Source organism: Magnolia sinica, chromosome 3 (genome assembly GCF_029962835.1).
Source record: "Magnolia sinica isolate HGM2019 chromosome 3, MsV1, whole genome shotgun sequence".
NCBI lineage: Eukaryota > Viridiplantae > Streptophyta > Magnoliopsida > Magnoliales > Magnoliaceae > Magnolia > Magnolia sinica.
Window position 1 is genome coordinate 79,232,307 of NC_080575.1, and position 18,444 is coordinate 79,250,750.

The window sequence follows — 18,444 nt, forward strand, 5'->3', positions numbered from 1 at the left end:
CCAATGTGATATATATGAGGCATACATGGTAAGGCCCGATGAGATGTATACGTGGCCCTTGAGTGAGGCCCATGGTGATGTATATTAGGCCCTTATGTGAGGCCATAGGCCTACTATATGTTTGGCTTTATGTCATTATGCCAAAACAGTGAAAAAAGGACAGCTAAAAATCGTCTCAAATCTCAATAAATGATGGTTTTGAACCGTTGCATGGGCCGTCCTTAATAAAGGACGGTTATGGACTGTCTTTGATTTTAGACGGTTTTAGACCATCTAAAAAATTGATTGTCTATACATTTAGAGAATTATTGACCGTTTATACATTACTAGAAAAGGGGGCAAAGGCCACGGATAAAAGCCTTTGACTACGGTTATCGCATGTAGCACCAATGTAGTTATCGGTACCTATCTATGGCTACGGATTAAATTCGTAGCCATACTTAAATACAGCTATATTTGTGCCAAAATCAGAACGAGGGTCGTGCAATAGGCTAAGTTTACAAGAGCTACGGTTTCAAGATTCATAGCTACAGTTATTAGCCGTAGCTACTGCCTTAAAAAAAAATAATAATTTAAGAACGGTCCCTCTTACCATTGTAGTACACGCCCTGATAGAAATTATAATAGTAATGTCTCTTGTCTACTAACAAGAACCAATTTCACTAAGAAATGAATGACATAGTTTTTTAAAAAAGACACTAAGTTACCTGAAACCAAGGCCATGACGTAGTTTCTTAAGTTCATTTTCCGCTTTTTCCTGCATTACATGAAATGGGAATAAATACTTGGATGAAACCAACCATCCACCAAACTTGAAAACCCATGTCCAAAGTAGAAACCAATACTTCTCTACTCATTACAAAGTCTACATGATCCTAACTTAAAATGCTATGATGAGTGGGTTATACCTGAAGATGATAGCCAACAAGGTCATTGATGGATATAAGTTGGACATGACATATGCAAATGCCGACGAAGTTCATTCTAGTCCAGTATAATACAATATCCTAGCAAGCACAGCCTTGAAACACACGATAACAAAAAAAAAAAAAAAACCTTCAAAAAATCATGGGTATTAAAGACTGCATTTAGTTGCAAATTTCAGCTGAGTTGGGAACACCGGTTCTGTTGTTCGGTAACTTTTTGGAATGCATGGTCCATTAAACAAAAGAGCTTGTATAAGAAAGTTCAGTGATTTTATTTCCAGATCGCTATTTATTCGTGTGCAATGGGTATAAAACCAGCCTATCATGTTGTGTGTGACATCTACTTGGTCTGCATCTCATTTCCTTCCAATGCTTAAGCTTGTGGAAAACACCCACCCACCCACCCACCCACCCACCCATGGGAAGCTTCCTTTGAGGTCGAGCTGGGTGGGCCCATTATAATCTAGTTGGACATCCACCCCATCAATCAGATGTGCCCTTTTATGGTGGGCCATGGGCCTAAAAATCAAGTCAATCTATAACTTAAGTGGACCACACTACATACAACAGCTAAAATTGGATTACCCACCTATTCTTGATTATTTACAGGGTTTGTTAAAATGCGGTTCAGACATTCAACCCATCCATTTTGTTCTATTTGGATGAGAGGTCACGCCATGCTTCAGCCATATGAAGGCATGATATCCTGTGCAGTAACCACATGACCCATGAAAAAGCGTCACACCTTTTTTTAATGATCATTTGGGAACAAAAAAGGAAAAGTGATTACCCGCTTGCAGAACTTCCTGAAACAGCATAAATTACTTCTTCAGTTTGTTGCTTGAAAGGACTTTCTTTCCATAAGGGCTGCTCCGGAGTGCTGGAACATGGACCTGATGGCCTCCAAAAAAGCCGCATGAATAGCACCCTGCTCCACAGTAGAACAATGACAAGGTTACAATCAAGAAAGAAAGAAAGAAAGGAAAGAAGAAGAACAAGATGATTGTAGCCACATGATTGAAACTACAGATAGCCAATAACCACATGATTGTAAAGAGAGCAGTAGAAGAGGGTAACAACTGTGAAGCAAATGGTGATCAAACAAATCAACTCTTTAACAAATAAAAGCCTTGTTTGTGATGAACTGCTAATAATGTAATGAAGAAGCACTGAGCAATGTGTTTGGTTTTAGACAAACTTAAGAAATAACCTCCTGTTGAATGGTCCATTCAAGCCATCCTAAAATTCTTCCTGACTGTGAGTTAACCCAGCGCATAACCAACGTTCCGGATACACTTTCAATATACAACAGAAAGTCCTGAGAGATGTGAGATGTATAGAAGAAAAACCAACAATTAAAGCAAATTCAAACAGCCAAGAAGTATATCTGGCTCTTATCTGTTTGCCTACATATATATCGGCAAACATGCAAAGACAATGCTGTTAGGAAATGCTGAATCTGATCTTGATACACATCATTTCAAGCTATCCCTCCTGCAGAAAATCAGAATTTCAAAAACACCAACATCAGTTGCAGCATCAGAGGATGATTAAAAGCTTTCGATGAAACTAAATCTATGAACATAACAGTAAAATGCAAGTGGTCTTTCAAAAATACCATTTTGATGAGCGCCACAAAAAAGTGTCAGCCCTTACCTATTGCATAACACCACTATACGACACAAAAAGAAACAATTACAAGGAATTTAAGCTTAGACAAGGACTAAAAGCAATCCAAAAATAAGCAACCCATAAATCATCATAGCTGTACTGAGAAAAATAGAAACAGAGCCATGGCATGTAGTGGCCCTCCACAGCAACATCCATCTCATCTTATGTCCAGCAGCCTCCACAACAACTACTATGGCCACACTAAACACATCCCATGTCCAACAGCCTACTCAAGCATTGCATGTTATCATACTCCTCAGCAACAAATGAGTTTATTGGAGCACATTGACCCAAGCGAAGTTGGAGATGCAAAACCACCTGTAATATGGACAAGCATTTAACTACTACACTGAAAATGTGGTTTAATGAGTCAAATTGTAGCATGATACAAATGCATACGTTTGAGGAAGCTAGTCATTCGAAAGTGGAAATGCAACTCTTTTGAATGTCAATCCAGAAATTGACAAAACATGTGACATGTATAGAACCACTGCTCCATGCAAAAAGTTGGATCCATCATGGACACAAGTAATAGCATCTTGCATCCCCATTCCAAGAATATGGATGCAAAGGTAAATATATCATACATTGAAATTAAAGAAGCTTAAGTATAGTGAACGATTACTTCAAGAATCCCATCATCAAATGACGACAAAATTTCAACCAATGAATGGATGAGTGGAAGTCTACCATACCATTAACCAAAAAATCTGAATATTGTGGCCACTGCATCCTAAAAGAGACCTTATCATCGAGAAGCACACACCAAGCCTGCAGGATGATATCCAAAGATCATGCAAATCAGAACTCACGTGAGTGCCCATAATACAAAAGATAACAAGTAAAACACGAAAATCACAAGACTTGTTAAAAAATGAGTGCATAGGCCAACCTAAATCAGCAAGGCCAAAAGCAGAAACAATACTAGAACTCTCAAACCTGGGCATGGTAGAAAAATAAGTACCTTGGGACAAAGAATTCACTACCAAAACTAAAAAAGAAAAAAATGACCATAGCCGTGTGAGCCATAAACATCCCAACTAGGGAATGTAAATAAACACATGTTGGTATCTAAATGGGGTCTTCTAAATGTCCAATCATGTTTGTCAATTCAAAATATGTTTAGAAGCGATATTTACATTTTGCGGTGTAATAGTGCAACATCCAACTAGCATATACAACTAAGGTGTGCACAGTGTAACGGTGCAACATCCAAGTAGCATATACAGCTAAGAAGTTATGCATGAAATCTAAAATATTGGACATGATTGCATATTACTCACCACTTGCAAAAGCAGAGGCAATAACACTAGTCAAAGAAAGTGAGCAATTCTAGAGGATGTTTTTTGATGAGGTTATTTTGAAGTGAGATTCTTCAGTCTATGGTGTTGAGACTCCATCCAAAATTCTGTTGGCGAGATGCCATAACAGATATATGCATGCGCGCACACACATTATGCTCTTTATTCTTTCGATCTATTCCTAGTTACAAATGGTATTAAGTAAAACTCTTTTAAATTGTGTTGATTGGATTATGCAATTTCTTCTTGTTTTTCTATGCATATTAAATATGATGGAGTCTCAACGCCATAGATTGAAGCATCTCTCTTCAACAAAATCCCATCACAGATTCTTCAATGTCTTGATTGGATTTTGTATTTTCTTTTTGTTAATATGCATATTCAACACAAAACTAGTTTGAAGGTTCACTTTAGATTTGCCTATGAAAAGGAGAGTTGTAGGAAATTTTGGTTTCTATGTCTGTACCACACTACAATTGACAAAAATTAAGTACCTGCAACCGTCCTTCTTCAATCTCATATCAAAGCATATTCACATAAATGAGAATTGGATTGTGAGATGAATCACTCCCCACTCATCATGTACGACACCTCGGGACCAGACGAGTTGGTTCGAGTCTCTGAGTCTTAAAACCATGGTGTTGTAACCTGCATCATTACAGCTTTTTTTAACTACGTAAAAATTGTACAAGAGAAGAACTTCAATACACTAACAGAGTGTGATGGATGGTATGCAAGCACTTTCAAATTTCATAAAAATTGAATACCTGCCATACAAGAAATTCAAATTAAACTATCCAAATAATATATTCCAGTTCAGATGTATCATTAACCAGAAAAAAGAAAAAAAGAAAAAAAGAAGAAAAAAGAGAGATTATTTTGATTTTCTGACCATTGAATTGGTGGACATTGACTGTGCGATTAAAAATGAAATACATACAATGGTAACTAAGAATCAATTCTAAAGAAGCATAAAGGATGAGAAAATGCCCTTTCAGAGAAATAGACATCAGGATTCTCTATTCCCTCAGGTCGGAAAATGCTTACCAATCCAACAATCTTTTTTTAAATCATTGAGGTTGGATCAGAGTTTAGTCCCTTCACCAAAGCTACAATCAGTTGCTTCAGCATGGACTGCTTAGATAAACCCGCTTAGATGGGTGATTTCCCTCTCTCCTTCTTGGTCCCCATATTTCTCTCTCCTACACCAACCATCAAACGGGGGGTGTGCATGTCCACATTGTATTTTCCATTGCCTTACCAATCAAACAAAAACAATTGAAACAGATATAGCAACAGAAACCAAGGATTAAAAATGGATTTGGCATATCATACCTGTCACGCCCCGAAATCTGGCACCTAGGTATATCCGACCCCGATTCCGTACCCGCAGGCATGACTTATGTTTTGTATATTTACATTTCATATTCCACACATATATTGACAAAATAACCTCATTCATAAAATATAACATTTCAAAAATTAAATAATTAAACATTTATTTAAAGAAAAATGTCCATGTTCCGACTATTCAAGATTATCATCAAACACATGTCATCGTAATGTTGTCATAATAAATGTTCATTACACTTATTTAGAAAATGGTAAAGAAACAAAAATAAATAAAAGAAAATCTCTTTAAGCTCCTCCATGTGATCCCGATCCTAAAATTTTAAAATCCCAACAGGGTAAGCTGCGAAGCCTAGTGAGTAATCTCAACACAGGTTTCAAAATAATCTCATGTAATATGAATAAAACTGTATAAAAATACAATACATATTTGGGCAAAACAACAAATGAGGAGATTTAATAAACAAAATGTTTCAATGTAAATTCAAAGAAAAATGGATGAATGAAATCAACATATGTTATACTCCGTAGTAACATGTGCGGTTTATTCTTTTTAACACCAGGGTCAGTTTACACCGGTTGGTCAACACCCACGCTAATACAACACCTAGCCTGACAATGGGAACCTCTTGCATGATATGCTCACCCATCCAAAAGGCACTTGGTGAGGGACCCATTTGTACGTTAGCTGGTCAGACTACTACCCTACTGAACCTGACAGTGGGAACCTTTTGCAATCTTGACATGCTCACCCACTCAAAGGGTACGGTAGAGGTTCCAAAAGGTATCAATTGGGTTTCTGGGACTTTCAACCCAAGGGTCTTGATCACCCCACCTATTTACGCTTTAGGGATTTTCAAACCAGAGAACTTGATCGCCTCACCTATTTTTTGGTGTTTCATAACTATTTTAATGATGCATGATTTTAATATTTCATAAATCAAATATTTCTAAATATTTTCAATGACTACTATTCTTCGGTCAATCCATAATACTTGATGTACATGATTTATTAAACTAAAAACAAAATTTTCAATCAATGTAAATTGTACGTAGATAATTAAAATTTTACGTAAAAAAAATAAAATAAACATTCAACGTAATCTATTAGATCATGGTTAAAATAAAAATAAACATGCAACATGATTTATTAAATCTTGATTAAAAAGATAAGCATGCAACATGATTTATACGATTTAAGAATCTATATAAAAAATATATAAACTCAAGATTTTGCAATAAATTTTAACAAAACAAAATCTACATGCAAATAAATGAATTTTTTTAAAGATAGGATTAACAATAAGACTATAAAATTTCCATGAAAGCATATTAAAGCAATGACAACAAAAAATAATAATTTAAACAACATTTTAAGAAGCAGGGTAAGTAATTACATCAAATTAAAAAGAACATCCAAGATGGCAATTTTGTATTATAAGTACAAATGAATTAACAAATAAAATGAATTAAATTAAATTCTATAAAGTTTTCATAAATATCAAGTGAGAGAAAAACTCACCTTTTTCTTAAAAAAAAGTATTTTCTTTTCTTTTCTTCCTCTCTCTTCTTTTTCTCTCTCCTCCTTTTCTTTCTTCCTTTTTCTCTCTCTTCTCTCTCCCTATCTTTCCAACGTGAATACCCAGCAACTTTTTTTTTCCTTTCTTCTCCCTCTCTTCTCTCTCCTCACTCTTCTCACGTCCCTACACTTGCTCTTTATCTCTCCTCACATCACACACTTCCTCACTTTTCACACTCACATCTTGGTGAAGAGCGACCCTCTGATTTATAGTATTGTTTTAGACATGTGCATTGAAGCAACTCTCACCTTTATTGCTACCGTTTTCATTTTCTTTTTGCCATGTTTTTTTTTTTTTTCCTTCTTCATTTATAGTCAGTTGCTGTCTAGCGTATACATGTACCATGCATTTCACAACTGCCACGTGTGTGCCACATGCATTTGCCAAATGTGTGTGCATGCCACACGTGTGTAAGTGTGTGTGCCTCATGCATGTGCCACATGTGTGTGCATGTGATGCATGTATGCCACGTGTGAAAGGTATGTGTGCATGATGTGTTTGGTGCATGTGTGTGGTTGGGATGTATTTGATGGTACATGGATGATGTAGATGGATGGATGGATCAATGTATAATAGATGGATGGATGTGCATGATGTGTTTGGTGCATGTGTGTGGTTGTGATGTATTTGGTGGTACATGAATGATGTAGATGGATGGATGGATGGATCAAGGTATAATAGATGAACGGATGGATGTATGGGTAGATGGATGGAAAAATGTACGGCTAGATGAGATCGGGGAATGGACTTCGTTATGTACCTGTGGATTAGTGGTGAGATGGACGATCAGTTTAGATGGATGGTAAATGGATGGACAAGTATTCTGATGATTTCAGCATATGGACGTTTGATGGTTGTATCGTTGGATGGATTTATTAGTTAATGAACAGTTGGATCGGATATGTCCAAATCAATGGTTGAGATTGAACCAGTTGATCTTATAGATCGTCGGTCATATTGGACTAATTGGATACATTGATCAATGGTTAAAATTTGATGGTCAAGATTTATTTGGGTTATTACATTCTACCCTCCTTAAAAGAAATTTCGTCCTCGAAATTTACATACCTATAATGCGACAGGTGAGGGTATTTCTCTTGGATCTCGGCCTCTCGTTCCCAAGAAGCCTCTTCCTCGGTATGGTGACTTCACTGAACCTTGACTAACAGTATAACTCTTATTTGAAGCACTTGATTTTTCCGGTCAAGAATACGTACTGGTTGTTCGATATATGAAGCGTCTTCCCGGATCTCTAATGGTTGCCAATCTATAACATGAGAAACGTCCCGCTCATATTTCTTTAACATCGTCACATGAAAAACATCATGAATACCAAACAACTAAGGCGGTAAAGCAAGCCTATATGCGACAACACCAACCCTCTCTAGAACCTCAAACGGACCTCTATACATTGGAGTCAATTTTCCCTTTTTACCGAACCTCATGATGCCCTTCATAGGAGAAATCTTTAAGAAGACGTGATCTCCAACTGCAAACTCTAGATCTCTTCTGCGATTGTCTGCATAAATGACTTTATGCTGGGCACAAACGGTTTCTAATGATAAAAATCTTCTTTGTTGTCTCTTGCAAAATCTCTAGTCCAAGCAAGCTACCTTCTCCAACTTCTGCCCAACAATTTAGAGATCTACAAGGCCTCCCATACGAAGCCTCATATGATGTCATGCCGATACTCGTCTGGTAGCTATTATTATAAGCGAACTCGATCAATGGTAAATGGTCATCCCAACTCTCTTTGAAATCAAGCACGCAAGCTCGGAGCATATCCTCAATGATCTGATTCACTCGTTCAGTTTGCCCGTCAGTTTGAGGGTGGAAAGCGGTGCTGAAATCAAGAGTGGTTCCTAGTGCCTTCTGTAAACTTCTCTAAAAACGAGATGTGAATCTGGAATCCGGATCGGATACGATAGATACAGACACTCCGTGCAGTCTAACTATTTCTTTAATATAGAGTTTACATAATTCCTCTAGGGGATAGGTAGCACGTATAGGAAGAAAATGTGCGGACTTAGTTAATCGGTCTACGATGACCCAAACTGCATCATGATTATTACGTGTCAGTGGCAATCCCATAATGAAATCCATGGATATGTGCTCCCACTTCCACTAGGAAATCGGTAGTGGCTGTAACATCCCTGACGGCTTCTGATGCTCTGCTTTCACCTGTTGACACATGAGACATTTGGCCACAAAATCAGCGATCTCCCTCTTCATATTATTCCACCAATATTGCCTACGCATTCGTGATACATCTTTGTACCTCTAGGGTGGATTGTGAACTTAGTGCGGTGTGCCTCGTCCATAATTTCATTCTTTAATTCAGCCACATTTGGTATACATAATCTTCCTTGGAACCTTAATCCACCATCGGTACCAACTTTCCCTTCCAACTAACCAACTTTTTCAGCTTCTATTACCTTGGCTTGCAACCATGAATCTTGTTGTTAAGCTTCTATAACCTTACTAATTAAAGAGGTTTGAACTACTAGATTAAAGAGACGAGCTACAGACTTTAGCGGATTTAATTGGACATCAAAATCCTTCATTGTATCTAAAATCTTCCACCGTTGGATTATGAGGTGAGGGATTACTCCGTGCGGCTTACGACTTAAAGCATCTGCTAGGGTGCCTGATAATGTCGCTGCTGAGGCGGTCGTCTACAAAAACGAGTGAAGTGACCTTCCATTCCGCAGCTATAACATTTACCTGCAAATCTATTCGTTGGCTGAGTTGGAACTGAGGTGTTTGTTACTATCATCTTCTACTTCTTAGAGGCATCGCCTTGTGCTTGAGATGTATTTGGTGTAGCTCTGACATTTCTCATCACTTCTCTCTTCCAGTTGCAACTTTTTCAGAATTCTTCGTTGTCTCGCTCTATCATTAGGGCCCGTTCTACTACATTGGCATACAATCTAAGCTTAAGTGGAGTTAACTTGTTACGAATTGACCCTCTAAGACCTCGCTCAAACTTCTTAGCTTTGTGAGCTCCATCTTGAATCATATATGGAGCAAAATGGGATAATTCAACAAATTTGGACTCATATTGGCCTACGATCATCTCCCCCTGTTTTAAGCTTATGAATTCTTCTGCTTTCTGCTCCCTTACACACTCAGGAAAGTATTTCTCATTGAACTTTTCACAGAACATATCCCACATCCATGCGGTATCTCTTTCAATTGTTCTAGTAATTGTCTCCCACCAGTGGTCGGCCTTTTGCTCTAACATGAAAACCGCAAGTGTGACCTTCTACTCTCATCACATCCTAAAACGGTGAATATCTTCTCTATTTGCTTTTTTCACTTTTCTGCCTCCATAGGGTCCGACAAACCCTCGAAAGAAGGTGGATCCAATCTCTTAAATTTCTCTACTAAGCCCCCAACGCCATCCTGCATAACTGAGGCGGCACCTCCATCATCATGACGAATGTGCTGTCCAAGAATGGCCGCCATGTCGCCTAAAGCACGGAAGACCCCATCAAGTGACTGGCCAGTTTCGATGAACCCCGGTGTGGCCGCCACAGGATTAGCTCTACCTCTATCTCTATCTCTACACCGACTCCCAGACATGTTCTAAATCAAACAATAAGCTTTAGATATCATATAAGGGTGGATCACTAAAAGAAAATACTACAAGTAAAGTTTTGATCACAACAATACTCGCAGGGGATATATGCTAATTTTCAACGTGACTACATTTTCAAGTAAAACCCTAGGTCCTCAATGATTCTAAACCTAAGCTTTGATACCAATTTGTCACGCCCCGAAATCCGACACCTACGTATATCCGACCCCGATTCCGTACCCGCAGGCATGACTTATGTTTTGTATATTTACATTTCATATTCTACACATATATTGACAAAATAACCTCATTCATAAAATATAACAATTCAAAAATTAAATAATTAAACATTTATTTAAAGAAAAATGTCCATGTTCCGACTATTCAAGATTATCATCAAACACATGTCATCGTAATGTTGTCATACTAAATGTTCATTACACTTATTTAGAAAATGGTAAAGAAACAAAAATAAATAAAAGAAAATCTCTTTAAGCTCCTCCATGTGATCCTGATCCTGAAATTTTAAAATCCCAACAGGGTAAGCTGCGAAGCCTAGTGAGTAATCTCAACACAGGTTTCAAAATAATCTCATGTAATATGAATAAAACTGTATAAAAATACAATACATATTTGGGCAAAACAACAAATGAGGAAATTTAATAAACAAAATGTTTCAATGTAAATTTAAAGAAAAATGGATGAATGAAATCAACATATGTTATACTCCATAATAACATGTGCGGTTTATTCTTTTTAACACCAGGGTCAGTTTACACCGGTTGGCTAACACCCGCGCCAATACAACACCTAGCCTGGCAATGAGAACCTCTTGCATGATATGCTCACCCATCCAAAGGGCACTTGGTGAGGGACCCATTTGTACGTTAGCTGGTCAGACTACTACCCTATTGAACCTGGCAGCGGGAACCTTTTGCAATCCTGACATGCTCACTCACTCAAAGGGTACGGTAGAGGTTCCAAAAGGTACTAATTGGGTTTCTGGGACTTTCAACCCAAGGGTCTTGATCGCCCCACCTATTTACACTTTAGGGATTTTCAACCCAGAGGACTTAATCGCCTCACCTATTTTCTGGTGCTTCATAACTATTTTAATGATGCATGATTTTAATATTTCATAAATCAAATATTTCTAAATATTTTCAATGACTACTATTCTTTGGTCAATCCATAATACTTGATGTACATGATTTATTAAAATAAAAACAAAATTTTCAATCAATGTAAATTGTACGTAGATAATTAAAATTTTACGTAAAAAAATAAAATAAACATTCAACGTAATCTATTAGATCATGGTTAAAATAAAAATAAGCATGCAACATGATTTATTAAATCTTGATTAAAAAGATAAGCATGCAACATGATTTATACGATTTAAGAATCTATATAAAAAATATAGAAACTCAAGATTTTGCAATAAATTTTAACAAAACAAAATCTACATGCAAATAAATGAATTTTTTTAAAGATAGGATTAACAATAAGACTAGAAAACTTCTATGAATGCATATTAAAGCAACGACAACAAAAAATAATAATTTAAACAACATTTTAAGAAGCAGGGTAAGTAATTACATCAAATTAAAAAGAACATCCAAGATGGCAATTTTGTATTATAAGTACAAATGAATTAACAAATAAAATGAATTAAATTAAATTCTATAAAGTTTTCATAAATATCAAGTGAGAGAAAAACTCACCTTTTTCTTAAAAAAAAGTATTTTCTTTTCTTTTCTTCCTCTCTCTTCTTTTTCTCTCTCCTCCTTTTTCTCTCTCTTCTCTCTCCCTATCTTTCCAACGTGAATAACCTGCAACTCTATTTTTTTTCCTCTCTTCTCCCTCTCTTCTCTCTCCTCACTCTTCTCACGTCCCTACACTTGCTCTTTATCTCTCCTCACGTCACACACTTCCTCACTTTTCACACTCACATCTTGGTGAAGAGCGACCTTCTGATTTATAGTGTTGTTTTAGACACGTGCATTGAAGCAACTCTCACCTTTATTGCTACCGTTTTCATTTTCTTTTTGCCATGTTTTTTTTTTTCTTTTTCATTTATAGTCAATTGCTGTCTAGCATGTACATGTACCATGCATTTCACAACTGCCACGTGTGTGCCACACGCATTTGTCAAATGTGTGTGCATGCCACACGTGTGTAAGTGTGTGTGCCTCATGCATGTGCCACATGTGTGTGCATGTGATGTATTTGATGCATGTATGCCACGTGTGAAAGGTATGTGTGCATGATGTGTTTGGTGCATCTATGTGGTTGGGATGTATTTGATGGTACTTGGATGATGTAGATGGATGGATGGATTAATGTATAATTGATGGACGGATGGATTATGGATGGATGGATGGATGGATGGATCAATGTATAATAGATGGACGGATGGATGTATGGATAGATGGATGGATGGATCAATGTATAATAGATGGACGGATGGATGTATGGATAGATGGATGGATGTGCATGATGTGTTTGGTGCATGTGTGTGGTTGTGATGTATTTGATGGTACATGGATGATGTAGATGGATGGATGGATCAAGGTATAATAGATGGACAGATGGATGTATGGGTAGATGGATGGATAAATGTACGGCTAGATGAGATCGGGGAATGGACTTCGTTATGTACCTGTGGATTAGTGGTGAGATGGACAATCAGTTTAGATGGATGGTAGATGGATGGACAAGTATTCTGATGATTTCAGCATATGGATGGTTTGATGGTTGTATCGTTGGACAGATTTATTAGTTAATGAACAGTTGGATCGGATATGTCCAAATCAATGGTTGAGATTGAACCAGTTGATCTTACAGATTGTCGGTCATATTGGACTAATTGGATACGTTGATCAATGATTAAAATTTGATGGTCAATATTTATTTGGGTTATTACAATACCATTCACCAAGACAGTTAGGGCATCCACCTATAAACCAATCCCAAAAAGAAAAAAACAAACCCAAAATATATGAAACAAAATAATATCCAGATCTACAGATGAGGAAATATAATTTTTTTTAAAAAAAAAACAATCAAAAAAAAAAAAAAACAAAAAACAAACAACAAAAAATATGAAAATCTTTACATTATGGCTTGAGCATTCAATATTTTAGAGAGAGATACCAACAACGTCGAGGGGTTGACTTAGGGGATGCTCGCTGAAAAGATGATGCTCGCCGGAAAGATGCGTCGTCGAATTTGGGGAAGAATTCCACCGGAGAGTGGCAGCGAGGTTGAGAGAGAGGGAGGGAGAGAGAGAGGGCGAGGGAGGGCGAGGGAGCGAGAGAGAGGGCGTTGGAGGGCGAGGAAGGGTGAGGGAGAGATGGATAGGGCGGTGGAGAGACCGTGGCGAGCGAGAAAGGGAGAATGAAATTGAAACTGAAAAGTACCCCGCTCGCATTTGGGGGAACCGTATGGACGGTCCTGTCATGAGCTCGTGGGGCTCACTGTGATGTATGTGGTCTATCTAATCCGTCCATCCATTTTAAATTCCAATAATAAGTTATTATTTTGGAAATGAGTATGATCGAAGCCCAAGTGGACCACACCAAATATAAATGATAGGGACTTGATATCCATTGTTTCCTACGGTGTGGTACACTTGAGCCTTCAATTTACCTCATTTTTGGGTTCATATACTAAATTAGCCTTGAAAATGGATGGACGGCTTACATAAAATACGTACATTTCGGCGGCCCCATAGGGTCTTAGTAGACCGTCCAACTCTAGGTGGGGATAAACAGCGCCCATCAGTTTTTACGGATCATTTTAGAGCATTATGCACAGAATGAATTACATCCCATTATCAAGTGGACCATACCATGAGAAACAGTGGTGATTGACCATTAATGGGCCACAAAAGTTTGGATCGAGTGGATATTTATTTTTTCCCTTCATGCAGGCTTATGTGACCTTATCAAAAGATTGGATGGTAAATAAACACTACGGAAACCTTAAGAAGTTTTTAATGGTAGGTTGGTTAATCACCACTGTTTCTTATGTTATGGTCCACCTGATAATTGGATCTACTTCATTTTTGGGATAATGACCTCAAATTACATGAAAAAATGAACGGACAGCATGGATACATAATACATACATCAAAATGAGCTCCACGCAAGGTAAGGTTCACACCGTCTTCGGTGAGGAACTATTGTTTTTTATTATTATTATTTTGGAGATAGACTAACACCGAAGTGAGTGTTACCCTAACTGTGGGCCCAACTTGATGTATTTTCTATATATCCACGTCTGACCATCTTTTTTTAAATCTCATTTTAGATGGAGTACCAAACCTTACGAAGAACCAAATCTCAGGTGGACCACACCACCAAAAACAATAATGAATGACTATTAAAAACTTTTTGTGGGCCATAGATGTTTTAGATCAAGTTGATATGTATACTTACCCTTCATCCAGATCTTCTTGACATCATTAATAGATTGGATTGCAAAAAAAACATTACCAAAACCTTATTATGGGCTTTATGAAAATTTTAATGGTGAGGCACTTAATCACCCATGTTTCCTATGATGTGGTCCACCTAGGACTTAGATATTCACACTTCTTCATACCTTATCCTAAAATGGGGTGGAGAAACAAATGGATGTCCTGGATCTAAAATACATTATCAAGGTAGGCCCCACAGTAGGGCAACACCCACTAACCTCTTACTCGAACAACTTATAACAGTAAAGCAATGGATTAGAGGTAAAAATTTATTAGACCTCTGTTTGGAAATCTTATCATTTCACTCTAGTTTAGTCATCAAGAGCTTTGATTTGACTGGTCACTTGCACCGATCGGATTTTAGATGAGAAAGATATTGGCTGGACAAGATTGATCAATAATATGATGGGCCATATCTTGCAATCCAATGGTCAAATTTGAGTGAAATTTAATCTAAACATTTGAAGTCATTTACTCTTCAATCTAGACTGAATAGGTTGTCCAACATATGTCTAGATATAGAAAAATTGATCATGCCCATTAAAAGAGTGTTGTGGACAAATCTGATTCTGGTATCCATTTAAAAGTTTAAACGGTGAGTCATTATCACCATTGCTTCCTATGGTGTGGTCCACTTAAACATTGTATCTGTTTAACTTTTGGTCCCATATCATAAAATGCAATGGAAAATGGATGGTAACGAAAGTCAATCACCACTTTCTTATGGTATGGTTCACCCGGTAATTGGATCTGCTTCATTTTTTTTTGGATAATGCCCAATATTGATTGAAAAAAACTAAGTGATGCCCTGGATACGTAATACATACATTAAGATGGCCCCCACAGTATCCTCACGTTAAGGCATGCATTGTACGAGGGAGTTAGTGGCATTGGAATATAAGACAGCTAAGGACCATCTTTAATGCAGACGGACTCTGATTGTCTCAGATGACCACTATAAGATAGCTAGGGACCGTCTCTAATGCAGACGGTCTTTGACCATCTCAGATGACCACTATAAGAAGGCCAAGGATTGTCTTAGATGACTGCCTATAAGACAGCTAAGGACCGTCTCTAATGCAGATGGACTCATTGATGGGCAATGATGGTTAAATATCCACATTGTGACCTTCCCTTAGGCCTTGTTAGGCTCATTCTCATCATTCTCTAAGTGAGTTAATTCAAATTTTTGGGCCCCATTAATGTTGCATGGTCCATCATCGCCATAGACGGATGGCTCCATGCTACCAAATTTGGCATATCCACGGCCGAGGGCCGATCTTTACATTTTGGTTTAGATTAACTATTCATCTATGGACACGCCTTGCATATAGGTCGATTACTAATGCCAATTATCGATGCTGATTATCGATACTGATTATGAGTATGTGACAATATAACATCATGATACATGCACATACGCATCATCTGCATGTTTGTTATGAGATGTGATTGACTATTGCATATGCCACATGGCAGGTTGTTTATGGAACTCCTAGAAAGGCAGAGTCGTCCCACATGAGCACACGGCATGCACATGATTGATGCATGATTGGAATGTGTGACTTATGCATCTTACATTTTGTGATGTAACTACTGTACGCCCTATGACATCAGGGCTGTGGCCTCCACAGGCATATCATGGATGACTAGATGGGACACCGAAAATATTTTTCTACATGGGGTGCCATAGATGTCCCTGGGTGAAAGTCCCTAAATCTCCATGGCCAAAAGATGCTCCAACGTCTATACCAAGTGTAACGCCGTGAAATTCGGGGGTCGAGCATAACTCAGCTCCCGAGTTTCAAAACATCACTTATGCAACATATTGAATAGTGGATGTATGTTGTCTGTATGAGTACATAAAATATGGAATAGATTAAGCCAAATTGCAAACATAATTCAGGGAAAAGTGAAGAACGCAAGCGGAAGACTTAAAGAAATATATGTGTATATGTGCAAATCCCTGAAATACATATACATACCAGGTCATACTTACAAGTGTTACTATCAAAATTACAAGTATCAAATAATATTATCTATCCCCAAAAAGAAATCTCAGAACTCCCGCGCAACAGAACAAGGCTCACAAGAACCCGCCTGAAAACTGCATGAAAGAAAATGCAGCCTCATCATCCTCAAACCCCTGCTCTGCCTCAGGGGTCGCATCAATATCTGCATCTAAGATAGAGTCTGGTGGGTGTTTAAACACCGTCCCAGAACGTGGGAGTGAGTGATCAACTCAGTGGAACAATAAAGCAAAGGTTAACATGTTATCAATTCAATCAAGCAGTAATGATAAAGCAGAACAATCAAACATGTCCTAAGTACTTTTGTTAGTGTAAGGATGTATGTAGAATGATGCGTGCCCTCGCCGGTACACCCTCAGCGTCTTCATCTTACGTTACGCATGACATCACCTCAAGTGCTCCACCTCCTCCAGGCACATGCAATGCGGTGCATGCACATGATTACCAAGTTGTTATTAGTCCTTTTCATACAGCAGGATTAAGAAGCTAAGGTACCTTCCTCATATCAATTTCCAAACAGTGATCCATTCTAGGGTCGTCAGTCCTAGACAATATCATACGATCATATGGTTTTAGGTCGCTGTAAAGGGCTCGTCACCAATCAATGCACGCCTATCATACCTTACAATAAGGCTCGTCACCTCAATGCGGTATCCACGTATGCTCGAGGTCACTACAAAGGGCTCGTCACCAATCAATGTAGGCCGACAGCACGAATATAGTGTCCCATACCACCATAATCGCTCACGAGTTTGGTTGTTCACTGGTCACTACGGGGAGGCTCGTCACCCCAGCGTAGGTCGACAGCTCGACCACGGTGTCCCATACCACCATGTCCGGCTCATGAGTCTTAGCGGATCAAGGTACAATGGTTAATAGGATTTCATCGGTAAGTTTGGTACCCTAGATTCATACAATAGCGTCCATACATGGTGAACATACATCGGACAATCGGGTTACTTGACGAACTCGACTAGCACGAGCGCACGTTGGGTTGAACGATATAGAGTGCGCAAACACTCCGTGTGGCCAAACCACTGCTGACAACTCTAATACGACTCGGGTTCGTCAAATCGCGTCCTACGTGGCGAAAGCAACCTCAGCCACAAACTCAAGGCCGATTACCGATTTCCTGGACTATTTCATAGTCCCAAACATATTCCATTATAACAGATATTTATATCGACAATTTAAAATAGTAATGGAACAACAACTCAAATCATGTGGTATGTGAGCATAGGAAGAGTATCAACTTAACATGGATTTTCACATAAGTAATACTTGAAATTTAACAACAAGGAATGTGACTTACATGTAGGAAATCATACACACCATTAGGAGAGTTGAGAATCGCTTCTCAACGCCCGCAAATAGGATAATATATTACACTTTAGATCATTCAGACATTTTTACAAACACTTAGAATACATAGATCAACATACATGATGTATGTTGGAATACACACATTTGGACAATTCCTTTTGCCAAGGAGTTGACACACATACCTCTTGCATAAATACACG

General features: G+C 38.0%; 1 long non-coding RNA gene across 9 annotated transcripts; it reads right to left on the minus strand.

Annotated features, from left to right (window-relative positions):
• Window positions 1-727: 727 nt before the first annotated feature.
• Window positions 728-13,705, minus strand: LOC131240062 (uncharacterized). 9 transcript variants are annotated; one of them, XR_009168597.1, is made up of 8 exons: window positions 13,340-13,457; window positions 4,946-5,233; window positions 4,393-4,546; window positions 3,293-3,368; window positions 2,545-2,915; window positions 2,137-2,420; window positions 1,717-1,854; window positions 728-757 (listed from the first exon to the last, which is right to left on the minus strand). It is a non-coding gene; the product is annotated as an uncharacterized LOC131240062 (long non-coding RNA). The 9 variants fall into 9 exon arrangements; XR_009168598.1 differs by having other exon boundaries at window positions 2,137-2,221; window positions 2,337-2,420; window positions 4,393-5,233; XR_009168603.1 differs by having other exon boundaries at window positions 2,137-2,244; window positions 2,337-2,420; window positions 4,393-5,233.
• Between the last annotated feature and the right edge of the window lie 4,739 nt (window positions 13,706-18,444).